Source organism: Ambystoma mexicanum, chromosome 6q, assembly GCF_040938575.1.
Source record: "Ambystoma mexicanum isolate Mex_15411 chromosome 6q, UKY_AmexF1_1, whole genome shotgun sequence".
NCBI classification, from domain to species: domain Eukaryota; kingdom Metazoa; phylum Chordata; class Amphibia; order Caudata; family Ambystomatidae; genus Ambystoma; species Ambystoma mexicanum.
Window position 1 is genome coordinate 610225981 of NC_090937.1, and position 13777 is coordinate 610239757.

Consider the following 13777-nt stretch of genomic DNA (forward strand, 5'->3'; position numbering starts at 1 on the left):
TTTCCCCCACTCTTACATCTGTTTTGCTGTGTGTGTGTGTGTGTGTGTGTGTGTGTGTGTGTGTGTGTGTGTGTGTGTGTGTGTGTGTAACATTTTTATGTGTTCATGGACTGTGGAGCTTCCCCTACTCCATAGGCATCATCTTTTTACTGTGTGTTACACTGCACCTTCAGTGCAGTAACACAGGGTTGTCTTTTTCAGACTTCCCAACTTCGACTCCATTTTGTGGGGCCGACTACTGTCTCCCAGAACATGTAAAGTTGCCATTGACTTTATTAGTCTTTTTAAACTCACAGACCCAGAACAAACTATTTTACATAGAGTTCTGGAGAGGGTTAATACTTATCCCTTTTTGTCCGTCTCTCATGGAACATTGTTTTGTTCCCTTTTCATTAAGACTTGCCTGGTGGGAGTGGTAACTTTTCCTACTGCGGATATTTTAAATAGTCTTGGTATTGTTTTAGGCTATCTTGGTAGCCTCGAACTTAAACCCGCTGGACCATATACGTTTTTATTCGTTTCCGGCTGGGTTTATTCGCCATTTCTTTTTGTAAGTCTTTCTCGTGTTTTACACTGCACGCCAAACCAGGTTTGGTTCCTTTGTTTGCCGACCTTTTGCGGGCTTCTGCACAGAAGCCCTCCTTAGGCGCCTCAATGTCTGAGGGGGAAAGGGTGTGAGGGAGGGGTTTGAGACTCACTGCACAGGGTCTCCTTGGAGACCCATGTCACACTCTGGTATGAGTGGCTGTGGTGACTGTCCGGCGAGACAGCCACCATGCTGTGTGATTGACAGCCAAGCTGGGTGAATGGGGGAAAACTGCATAAAAAGCAGGTCTCTGGGGCTGGAAAGGCAGAGTCGCCACTGGATCGAGAGAACCGAAGAGAAGCTGACAAGAATGGACCTCTACCACGACTGAACCTCCCGGTGAAGCCCTGCTGCGGGTCCAAATCTTCAAACTTCGACGACAGGGAAGATCTGCAAGGAATCTTCTCCCCTTGAGCTGGTGGGAACAACTAGTTCGTCAAACTGCTTGCCAGGCCTCCTCCCTCTGGTCGAATTTGTTATACAGAGCTACAGTGAACCGGATAGTCATGTGGAACGGACCGTGCTTGCGCTTTAAAGAGTGCACTTTTTATTTGTCGCTTTGTTCCGCTGCTGGTTTCTTCCCTAGGCAGTGCAGGACCCTCCAGTCTTCCTTCTTGTCAATCCGACAGTCTTTTCAGGAACCTTGAGCCTGCAGGACCTGCCAGGAACGTCTACCGCAGCTACAGCATTCTTCTGCTCTAACGGTACTGTGCTAACCCGGTTGTTCGTTTCGTACAGCCGCGGTGAAAGTGTGTGAAATCTTTCGCCAATCCGAGGGCTTGTCCTTCTTCATTCTTTAAAGTAACTTTTTGTCCGACCAACTTCGTTCTGAACTCTTGGCAAAGACTTATCCGCAAACTACCTTGAACTGTGTGATCTTCTGCAAAGACTTTGGTCCATTGACTTTGAGCCAGGCCCATTTGCCTCACTGTAGTTCCTTTTTCTAGATTGCCCTGCTTACTTACTTGGCAAAAAATGGCCACACACAATAGAGACTGTGCCACACTTAATCCTTAGGTTTATTTGGTTTTAGTTGTATGTAAGTTATAACACAACATAGTCCAAAGAAAAAGTGCCCATTTGATAACCCGTGTTTCAACACAGAAAGTGCCTTTTACAAATCTGGGCGAATAAGGTCTGTACATAAACAATAAACATTAAGTCAACATAATGAGTGAAATGTGAAAAAAAGGCATATTAACTATGGTTAAATTACAGTTTGAATACACTTCGAAACACAGACATTGAGGAGGGGTGAAGTGGATGGGTGGTTTCGGGGTAAAATGAAAAAAGAGAATAAAGCCATAGAGAAAACATGAGTAACTCAAAAATAGTAGTAAATACAGCTATATCAACTATATGTATACCACAGGTATTGGGTTCAAGAGTAATAAGTATTTTTACATTCCGCGCTTACCTATGATCCAAATAAGGGTTCAAGTCTGGTGAATCAAAGAGTCATGGGTTAAATCCCCCTGTAAAGTAAGTGTCAGAGTGGTAAAGGTCATGGGTATGGTGTGCTGCATACTCCATGTTTGTTTACATAATTACTGAGACATATAATCGATTAGGGGTAAGTTTACAAGGGTTTGGCACGTCCCGGCATGTCCGTGTGCAATGGCACTCATTATGAAATTGTTTTCACATGCTTAAACAAGAATTTTGTATATAAATATAGTCGAACTGATTGGTCCTTAATATTTGAATATATCATAATAGTATTAACCAAAGAGTTAGGGACACAAGCAAAAATGTCGTATTTAAACATTTAGTAATATGCACGGCTTGGATGTGCTTCATGTAAATATTAGGTGTTGTTAAGAAAAAAAAGGAAAAAAAAAAGAAAGTGTTTTCGTACACGTTCAGTGATATTGGTATCAAAATACATTGCACGCTTTTGTTTCCTGCGCGCACGCGGGACCACAATGATATCTTGCTAATCTGGAATGGCAATGATCAAGATTTGTCAGATTTTCAAGATCACCTGAACACCAATGACCTAGAAATTTTTTTGACAGGAACACAAAGTGATACAAGTATTGATTTCCTAGATCTCACAATTTCCGTTAAAGGTGACGAGCTGATGACCAAAACATATTGTAAGCCCACAGAAGCAAATTCAACACTGTTCGCGACGAGCTGTTTTTTAAAATCAGTAATAAACAATATACCTAAAGGAGAGTTTGTGAGAGCCAGGAGAAATTGTGCAGATAATACTGACTTTGACCAAGAATGCAAGCTGCTTCAACAGAGATTTAAACAAAGGGGTTACAATAACAAATGTATCCAACAAGCATATAACAAGACAAAGAAAATTAGCAGGGATGAAACCCTCATCCCAAAACAGTCCATACAAATGCAGCATCAAGACCAAGTAAGATATATCACCACTTACAGTCACAATCACTATGAAATCAAAAAGACCTTTTACAAAAATTGGCACCTTTTACAACTTGACCATCATCTGACCAAGTACATTGATGAAGGACCGAAATTAATTTTAAAAAAGCCAGAACTCTCAAAACATCACTTAACCCGTCTCTACTCCCTAAGTTCAAACCAAGGGGCCCGGAATCTTGGTTGCCAACATTACCAAAAGGATTCAGGAAATGTGGAACATGTGGTCTGTGCAAACATGCACACCCTAACACACATATTTTCACTGACTCACAAGGAACAGCTCATACGATCAATGACACCATCAACTGCAGAAGCAATTATACAGTATATTCAATCGTATCTACATTGGGAGCCCTATTAGAGAACTTAGAACCAGAATCCGTGAACACTTTGCTGGCATGGGAAATAAAGATGTACTTTTACCACTAGCTCATCACTGGCAAACAAATCATCAATTGAAAGAAAAGAACATTTTTAAAATTCATTGGACTAAAAAAAATTAACGACTGGTGACAGAGGGGGAAACCGAGAAGTATTATTACGTCAGGCTGAGGCGCGCCTGATTTGCAAATTTCACGCAACTGAGTTTGGGCTAAATAAGGACGATGAAATTATACATTTTCTGTAAACTGATATTGTATAATGTATAATCAAATGCTGGGGCAAGAATCACTGGTTTCCTTCAAGGAGGAGGAGAAGCGTATGCATTTATACTATTTTCAGACTTTTTGCAGTGTCTAACTCCGTCACAAAACTGTTATGACAACCACCTGACAAGATATTTCTCAAAGGGGCAAAAATCTCTTTGGATATTCTAATGCAAACGAACAGGGATCATTTATAAGTATGATATATATATACATTGGTTTAAATTGTTAGACCATGAAATGTGTGCATATCTTCACAATCAGGTTATAACCCACAATGTAGCACGTCCGAAGCTCAATAATTCACAAAGGAGATGAGATGGAGCCATATCTGTTGAGTGTTGGCTGCCTGCCAGGTTTTTGAGTTAGGAAACATATATTTTTTTTTTTTTAAAGATTTTATTGAATTTTACAAACAAACAAACAATACAAACCAAACAAACAGTGCATGTTCCAACAGTTTCATTACACTTTCTTAACTTCTAACCACTACTTGCTCTAACTCACCCCCCTTTACGAGTCTATTGCATTAAACCTTCAGTTTCCGCATCCTGTGGTTCGGTCCCCTCCTCTACAGGCTCTGCCGGGTCAGCTATTGACCCAAACAGTTCAGCTATCGGTGATTTCCAGGCCATCAGGGACTCATTCTCCTCCTCCCCCACCCCCTGTGCTACTCGCTTCTTGCCATGCCATGGTTTCGGCTTCCGCCGATTTTTGCAAAACTTTCCACCACACCTCTATCTTTGGCACATGGCATGACTTCCATCCCATGGCAATCCTTTTTGCGAGCACATAAGCCAGATCCCTCAGCTTACTTACATGCCTGAGCTTCTGTGGTCTGGGGAACCCCCCCCAAGCAGACAGGCCCACACTGTATCCACTACTATCTTGACCCCTTTTTCTTCCAGTTTCTCTTTCACTCCCCTCCAGAATCGCTCTATGATCGGGCATGACCAGAACATATGCACCATGCCCGCGTTCTCATCACACTTGGGGCATGCCTGCCGCCCCGCATTTACAAACCTCAATATCCTCCAAGGCGTCATATAGGCCCTGTGTGTTATGTACAGCTGAATCTTTTTCAGCCTCGCGTTTCTAGACACCTTCTTATGATACCCCTGTGCCCGTTCCCACATCCCGTCTCCCATTGGGGCCCCGACCTCCATTTCCCAGTCGTGTCTCAACTGCGTGACCTCCTTCACCACTTTAGACATCAACATTTCATACAGTCTGGAAATCTCGTGACCCCCCTCAGCTATGTCATAAATCACGTCTATGGTGGCGTCTAATTCTTCCTCCAACACAGTTTCAGGCCATGTTCTCTTAATCCTCTGTACCACTCTATGATACGTAATGTACTGGCCCTCGTTCAACCCAGTTTCTTCCCGCAGCCCCTCAAAAGTAATATTAGAGCCCTCCTGCCAAATATCACCCATTGTTGCCACCCCAGCCGGTTCCCAGTGGTTCCCGAGTGTCATTCGTAGCTGAGCGTCTGCCCCCGTCAATACAACCAATGGTATCTGCGGTGAGCATGGGGACGGATCCTCCATCATTTGACATGCCCTGCGCCACACCTTCCATCCAAGTAGCATCATTTTAGGGCGCCCCACCATTTCCGCCCTGGAAATCATCTTTCAAATAAAGAGGTGCACAATCACGCCCAAACAACCTAAGTTCAGAGGTCTCTTCGTCAGAGAGCCATTTGGCAACCTACTGCAACTGGCTTGCCACATAGTACGCCTCATAGTTGGGCAGCTTTATTCCTCCTTTGTCATGGAAGTTCTGAAGCTTCCATAACGCCACTCTGTTTCGCGTGCCATGCCACAAAAAGCCCCTACGCATGCTATTCAATTTGGTGAAGAACTTCTGAGGAATCAGGTTTGGTATGTTCCCGAAGTAGTGTAGGAGCCTCGGCAGGACCACCATCTTTAGCATTGCTCCCCGCCCCATCATCGCCAAGGGCAGCTTTGCCCAAAACTGCATGCACTTCTCGATTTTTTTGATGGCTACTTCTGTATTGCACCTATGCTCTTCCTCCACGGTGTGATATAAGTCTATCCCCAGGTACCGAAATGTGCTAACCGCCCACAGCACCTGCAATACAGGTAACCGCTCCGCTGGAATCCCCATGTACCCCCCTAATGGGAACAAGCTAGACTTCTGGGGGTTCACCGCTATGCCAGACAGCACAGCGCATCTCCCGAGCACTTCAAAAATGTACTGGAGGTTTTCTTCTGGGAATCGCACGTACAGCAGCATGTCATCTGCATATAGGGAGATCAAATGCTGCTCCCCTTTCACCTCGATGCCTATGGTGTCATATTGCTGCCTCAGATATATTGCTAGAGGTTCCAGGGCCAGTATGTAGAACATTGGAGACCACGGGCATCCTTGTCTAGTACCCCTGCTGAGCTGCTACCTCTCCGATATCACAGATCCTGTCTTAACTCTAGCCAGCGGTTCGCTATATAACATTTTCGCCCACCTTACATATCCAGGCCCTAACCCGTAGAGCTTCAGGGCCGCCAGCAGCCATGGCCAATTAACAGAGTTGAAGGCCTTGATCGTATCCAAGGACACAATTGCCATTTCCTCATCACTTTCTCTGCCAAACTCAATGATTCTCTAGAGTCGCCTATGATTATTGGTAATGTTTCTATAGGGGACGTAGCCCGTTTGATCCGGAAGTATTCATTTGCTAATAACCCTCTTCAGTCTATTTGCTAAAACAGCAGTTAATATCTTGCCGTCTTGATTCAGCATTGGCAAGGGTCTATAGGAACCACAGCTGTGCCCACGTTTATTAGGTTTGGGGAGAGGTATTATGATAGCCTCTCTCAGTGACTCCGGTAAGCGTCCCGTCTCGAACGCTTCATTTATCATCTCTAGCAGTGGGCGGAGGACCTCTTCTATGTATACTTTGTAAAATTCACTTGGGAGCCCATCTGTCCCTGGGGTTTTACTAGTAGGCAGCTGCCTCACCACCTCCCCCAATTCTTCCAAGGTGATCGGGGTGTCTAGTTCCTCTCTCTCCTCGCTTATCTTGGGCAACCCCATATCCTCAAGCGTTTCTTCCATCGTAGCGCGGCTACTTTCCCCATCATCTCCGTATAATACTTTATAATAATCCACAAAAGCTTGATTAACTCCCTCCTGGTTGTCCACTACGCTATCGTCTTCTCTCTCTATAGTTCTGATTTTGACTCTGGGGGTCTCACTCTTATATAATCACGCCAAAAGTCTCCCCGGTTTATCACCTGCCGCATGCTGTCTCTCTATGTATTTTTTATAATTAAGGTTACACAATCTCTCCCAATATACCGCACATTTTTGCTGTAGCCTAAGTATCAATTCTAGCTTCTCTGCTGTATCGTCTCCGCCCTTTAAGGCCTCTTCTAATTTTATTCTTCTTCCGTCTCCTGCAGTTCAGCCAAAACCCCACCTTGTAGGCCCTTGGATTTCGCTATGGCCACTCCCCTCATGACAACTTTGAAGGCCTCCCATAGTGTTCCCACAAAGTCCACGCTCCCAGAATTTGTTTCAAAATAATTTACGATCTCCTCCCTCAAGTCCTCTATAAAAAAGGGGTCCTGCAACGCCTCCGCTCGTAGGCGCCATGCCGGGATCCTCGCTCTCGGGCGGCTGTATTGCCATGCGAGAATCAGGGACGAGTGGTCCGAGAGGACCCTGGCCTTATACTCTATATGTGCAATCTCTGCTATCATTTCAGGTGATGCGAAGACATAATCCAGCCTCTTTGATAACTGCTGTGGGGCAGAATAATGTGAATATTGCCTTTCCTGGGGGTGCCACACTCTCCATGCATCTTCCAACCCAAAGTCATCCAGCAATGTCTGTAACGCCCTAGCTGCAGGGGCCGGTCTATCCATCTTCCCATCCGATCTGTCCACCCTCGGGTTCAATACGCAGTTGAAGTCCCCTCCCCAGATCACTGCGCTTCCTACGCATACACTCAGGTTCGCACTCAATGTCCTAATGTACGCCGCTGTGTTCTGGTTCGGGGCATACGTGTTAACAATGCTTATCTCCCTGTTCTCCACCAGTCCCCTCAGCATAACCATCCTCCCATCTGTCTCAACCACCACTTGCAATCGCAGAAAAGGGACATGTGGCGCCACCCATATAAGCACTCCTCTTGCATAGGCAGAGTACGATGAGCCCACCAGCACCCCTTTCCACTTCCCTGCGATTGTGTCCATCCTCTCTCGTGTAAGGTGGATTTCCTGCAGCAATGCAATATCTATTTTCTGCCTGCGCAGGTACAACATAACTTTGTTCCTTTTTAAGTAGCTATTGAGCCCCCGCACGTTCCATGTAAGTATCTTAAGGTCCCCCATGGCCTGTTACAGTACCGTTCCCTCTCCCACAGGTGCAGTTTGACTTTGAATTCCAATCCAATCTGTATAGGCTCGCATCCCATTCTAAATTCCCTTTAACCAAAAACACAGCAAACTTCCCGTTCCCCCTCCCTCCCGCCTCCCGTCCCTTACCCAACATCACCCCCCCCCCCCCAACTGTTGCCCAGCTCCATCCCTGGATCTCAGGCTCCCCCGCATCTAGCTCTTTCTGGCTCTCGCCTGTACTCGAAGCTCCGCAGGGTGAGGCCGCCCTAGTGGCCAAACTACTACTATTACAACTATAATTCGGGGAGTAGGGTGCTTATGCCCTGCCGCTCCTATGGCACATCGGATTGACTACACATTGCTAAACAATTTGAATATATGCACACGCCACTATATTCCAGTCCTTCAAGTCCATTACAATCAGCGGTATTTTATCAAAATATCACCCTCCTACAGCTGCACCCATTGTTCTTAGCCTTCGTCTAGCCACCCCTGGGATGCTCACTCGACGCCTTAACAGTATGCATACCGTATCCCAGTCACTTATCGCGTCCATCTTGGGTCTCTTCCGTGTCTTGTTCCGGGCAGCCCTGCAGATCCAGCCACGTCGTTGCTTCCTCCAGAGTGTCAAAAAAATACATTTTGCTCTTGTGCACCACCTTCAATTTCGCAGGGTACAGAAGCATATATTTTATCCCAGCTGCACGCAGCCTCCTTTTGATGGTCACATAGCTGTACCGTTGCCTCTGGACCAACATAGTATAGTCCGGATACGCCGTGATGGTGCTCGAGGCCCTTACGATTGTTCCACCTTTTCGGAAGTACTCCAGTATTTTCTTGCGGTCTTTGTAGTTCAATATTTTGACGATTATCGCCCGTGGAGGGGCCCCTGGTCTCGGCTTCCTCATAAGGGCTCTAAGTGCACGCTCCACTGCAAATCCCTGCAAGAGTTTGCCAGCCCCAATTCCTTGTAGGAGTAGGTTCTCGACGTAGTCTGTGGGTCCTGGCCCTCCTCACCGTCCGGCAAGCCCACCACGCAAATATTGTTTCTCCTCGCTCTCCCTTCTGCTTCTTCTGCTCAAGACTCCAAGTTAGCCACCTGTTGTTTAAGGACATGGATCTCCTTTGCATTGTTAGTGCTGGTGTCCGTGTTAGTTTTCACCGCATCTTCCAGGCTGCTTGTTCGTTCCGCCAGCCCCGTGACATCTTGCCTCAGCAGGGAGACTTGCCCACTGCTTCAATTTTAGCTTCCAGGGAAGTCTGCAGGTCCAACATCGCAACCCCCCACCACCCCTAAGAGTCTTTCAGCTCCGTGATGGCCTCTAAAATCGGATGATCATCAGTCGCTGTGGTGCCCTCCGCTGGTATCATCGGGCTTTTAGGTGCGATGGCCGCAGGAGAAGAACAAGTTACTTCTTACCTTGTAACGTTCTTTCGACGGGATGTTCCTCCGACGTATTCCTCATCTTAGATATCTCCTTCCAGCTCTGCTGCCATCGGAAAAATTTTTCTCTAGAGGGCGCTGCGCGTCGACGTCCTCCGAGTCGATGTCCCTCGACAGCCGCCGTATAAAGGCCGCGCGCAGCGTCCGTTGCTCAGTTCCGTTTTGTAGCCCACAATAATACTTTCTGCACTAACTAATCACCCTGAAGGAGCGTAAGCTGCAACAACAAGGGAAGTAGAACTGCGGGGATGGATGGGAGGGTCGATGAGGAATACGTCGGAGGAACATCCCGTCGAAAGAACGTTACAAGGTAAGAAGTAACTTGTTCTTCGAAGGGATTGTGTCCTCCGACGTATTCCTCATCTTAGATAGTCTCCCATAGCAGTATTCTATTATCGGAGGAGGGAGTACTGACTTCACGCTGTCTTCTATTGATGAATAGAATGCAGCACAGCCCTTCCAAACCTAGTCTCTTGACTGGAGGAGGAATCCAAATTGTAAAAACGTGTAAAGGTATGGACAGACGACCATGTAGCGGCCGCACATATGTCTTTAACCGGCACGCCTCTTTTGAGGGCCGATGAAGCTGCAATACCTCTGGTCGAATGAGCCCTAAGGTTTTGAGGGGGCTCTTTCCCTGCCAGTTTATAACATTCCAGAATGGCTAGAATGATCCATCTGGAAATGGTCTGCTTAGTTATTGGTAACCCCAGCTTGTGACCTGCGTAACCTACAAACAGCTGGTCTGCCTGTCTTATCCTGGCTAGTCTACTGATGTAAAAACTTAAAGCCCTCCTAGGGTCTAGCCTGTGTAACCTCTCTTCCTCTTTCCCCGGGTGAGGAGGAGGATAGAAAGATGGTAGGGTAATCTTCTGAGTGATATGGAATTCAGAAACCACCTTTGGGAGGAAATTAGGCTTCACTTGCAGGACAACTTTGTCTTTGTGAAATATTGTGTGAGGGGGTTTACAAGAAAGAGCTTGTAATTCGCTCACCCTTCTAGCAGATGTAAGTGCTATTAATAAAACAGTTTTAAGGGTAAGGAATCTTAACTAACAAGAATGGAGACGTTCGAAAGGTGTACCCATCAGGAAAGTTAGTACTAAGTTTAAATCCCATAGGGGAATTTGGAATGGTCTTGGGGGATAAACATTGGTTAACCCCTTTAGAAACTGTATTACCAAGGGTAATTTGAAATAGGATGGTTCTTCCGCAGTACGCTTAAAGATGGATAGCGCTGCGAGATAGCTCTTAATGGTGCAAACTTGAAGGCCTGAATTTGCCAAATGTAGTAGGAAGGACAAAACCATTGGTGTACCACATGAAAAAGGGTCGATATTCTGTTCTCTACACCAGCTGCAAAATCTGTTCCAACCGCAGCGGTATAAAGACTTTGTTGCTGGCCTCCTTGCCGAAAGCAACACCTCCATAACATCATCAGGGAGGTCCCAAACCTTGTACCTCAGCCTTTCAGAAGCCAAGCGTGAAGGTTGAGGGTTTTTGTGTCTGGATGGAGAACCTGACCTCCCTTCTGTGAGAGTAGGTTCTCTCTGAGAGGAAGTCGAAATGGAGGGCAGATGGACAAGTCTAGAAGGTCCGGGTACCACGTTTTCCTGGCCCAATCCGGGGCAATTAGGATCATGGTTCTCCGGAATCTTCTCAACCTCCTGATCATTTGAGGAATGACAGGGACCGGTGGGAACGCGTACAGAAGCGGAAACTCCCAGTCCACTATGAACGCGTCTCCCAGAGCTCCTCTCGGGGGAAATTCCCTTGAGCAGAACAGGTCGCATTTCCTGTTTAGGCTGGTGGCGAACAGATCTACCTGAGGGGTTCCCCAAAGGGCGAAGATCTCTTGAAGGACTTCCTGAGCTAGCTCCCACTCGTGGGAGACTGTGTTCTGCCTGCTCAGAGCGTCCGCTGTCAAGTTCTTCTCTCCGGCTAGGTGAACTGCCGATAGAGAGATTCCTTCTTGGATTGCCCAAAACCAGAGCTGCATCGCCTCTCTGCACAGGGGTAGTGATCCTACGCCTCCTCTTTTGTTGAGGTAATGCATGGCCACCGTGTTGTCCGTCATTATCAGGACGTTCTTCCCTTGTACAGCTGGCAGGAACGCCTTCAGCGCAAGTTTGATGGCTCTCAGCTCTAACAGGTTGATATGTAGTCTGGACTCCGATGGAGACCAACGACCGCTGATGGTCAAGTCGTTGGTGTGGGCTCCCCACCCCGTGAGTGAGGCATCCGTGACTACTGTTATCTCCGGCCAGGGTTGCCAAAACCGTTCTCCTTTCAGAATGTTCTCCTGACAGGCCCACCACTGAAGGTCTCGAGCCACCCTGCCGGGAACCTGAAGAAGATCTGTCATTCTCCCTGAGAATTGTGACCACTGAGTCCTCAGTGCCCACTGGAGGGATCTCATTCTCAGGTGAGCCTCTGGCACTAGGAAAATGCAGGATGCCATGAGGCCTAGCAACCTCAAAAAGTCGAAGGCTGGGAGACGTTGGGCATGTTGGAACTTGGTAACCATCTGTAGAATATCTTGAGCCCTCACCTCTGGTGGCGAGGCTTTTCCCAGGGAAGTATCCAGGATCGCTCCTATGAACTGGAGTCTCTGCGATGGTATCATTTGTGACTTCTTTAAATTGAGGGAGAAGCCCAGTCTGTGAAGGAAGTGGCACACGTGATTTAGCTGGATCTGAGCTTGTTCCGGAGAAACAGCCCTGATCAACCAATCGTCCAGGTAGGGGTAGACGTGAATCCCTTCCCTCCTTAGACTTGCAGCCACTACCGACATTAACTTGGTGAAGACCCTCGGGGCGGAGGTCAGCCCAAATGGCAGCACTCGAAATTGATAGTGAGAGTTTCCAATTGCGAACCTCAGGTATTTCCTGTGTTTGAGATGGATAGGCACATGGAAATAAGCGTCCTGAAGGTCCAGAGATACCAACCAGTCCTGGAACTGAAGGGCCTGGAGGATCTGAGAAAGAGTGACCATCTTGAATTTGTCTTTTCTGAGGAATTTGTTCAATTCTCCCAAGTCCAAGATGGGTCTCAGTCCTCCGTCTTTCTTTGGAATGAGAAAGTAAGGGGAGTACCAGCCCTTGTTCCTCTCCACTACAGGTACCGGTTCTATGGCACCTTTCTCTAGCAGGTCCCAAATTTCCTGCAAGAGGAGCGGATCTGGAGCTTTCTGAGAGCTGATCCCCGGTGGATGACTGAGGTATACGTAGGAAAGGCAGGCAGTAACCTTGAGCAACTGTTTCCAATGCCCAAGCATCTGACGTGATAGCATGCCATACCGCCAGATGTTGAGTCAACCTGCCTCCTACAGGTGTCCTGTGAGGGAAGTCCTCAGAGTGGTTTTGGGGCGGCTGATGCAGATGCCGATGGTAAAGAGGTACCTGCTGTTGCTGCGGCTTTTGAATATCTACCCCCGTCCACCTCGGGTAGTTCTTCTTTGTCCCCTTTGAGCCGGTCGTCCTCTACCTCTTCCGAATGCGGAGTAGAAGCGAAAGGACTCGCCCCTCGCAGAGGTTCCTGTGGGACGAAAAGGAGTCTGACGGATTGCAGCTCCTAGGGATTTTGCTGCTGCTTTTGAAGTTTGCAGTTTCTCTAAACTGTCATCCGCCTTTTTCCCGAACAAAGAAGAGCCATCGAATGGCATGTTCAAGACCCTGGCTTGCACATCTGGGGCAAAACCAGACTTTCTCAACCAAGCGAATCTCCTGGTTGATGTACTTGCCGCCATTGCTCTGCTGATACTGTCAGCCGAATCAATGCCCGTCTGGAGGGATTCACACATAGCGTCTTTACCGTCCTGTATAATATTCAGGAACGCATCCCTTTCTTCTCCCTCCGGGATGCAGTCAGCCGCTGTAGAAGCACACTCCCAAAGTGTATGGCTGAACCTAGCAAGGGTGCAAGTAGCATTAACAGATTTTAACGCCATGCTACATGCTGAAAAGACTTTCTTTGCCATAGCATCATATTTTTTATCGTCCCTGTCCTGTGGGACGGTAGGATAAACCGTCTTGACATCGGTAGAGGATGCTGCCTGTACCACCAGACTTTCTGGGGATGGGTGTTTAGACCAAAACTCTGGGTCTGTAGAAGATACCCTGTACTTTGTAGACAGTTTTTTATTTACTGCTGGTACTACATCTGGGGTTTCCCAGTTTGTCATGATCTTTATCTGGAGAGCTTCATGAAAAGGCACCACAGGATCCTCCTGTGGGCCTTTGCCAAGAATATCCGTGAGGTCATCTTGTTTCAAAGATTGTGAAGGTGCAGACCACCCCATGAACTCTGTGATCCTGGCCATTAAGGCTCATTAGGG

At 47.2% G+C, this 13777-nt stretch overlaps 1 protein-coding gene across 6 annotated transcripts in view; it reads right to left on the reverse strand.

Moving 5' to 3' along the window:
- Positions 1 to 13777, reverse strand: part of ABHD18 (abhydrolase domain containing 18) — a 1329419-nt gene that overhangs the window by 287499 nt on the left and 1028143 nt on the right. The gene's annotated exons all lie outside the window — the stretch shown is intronic.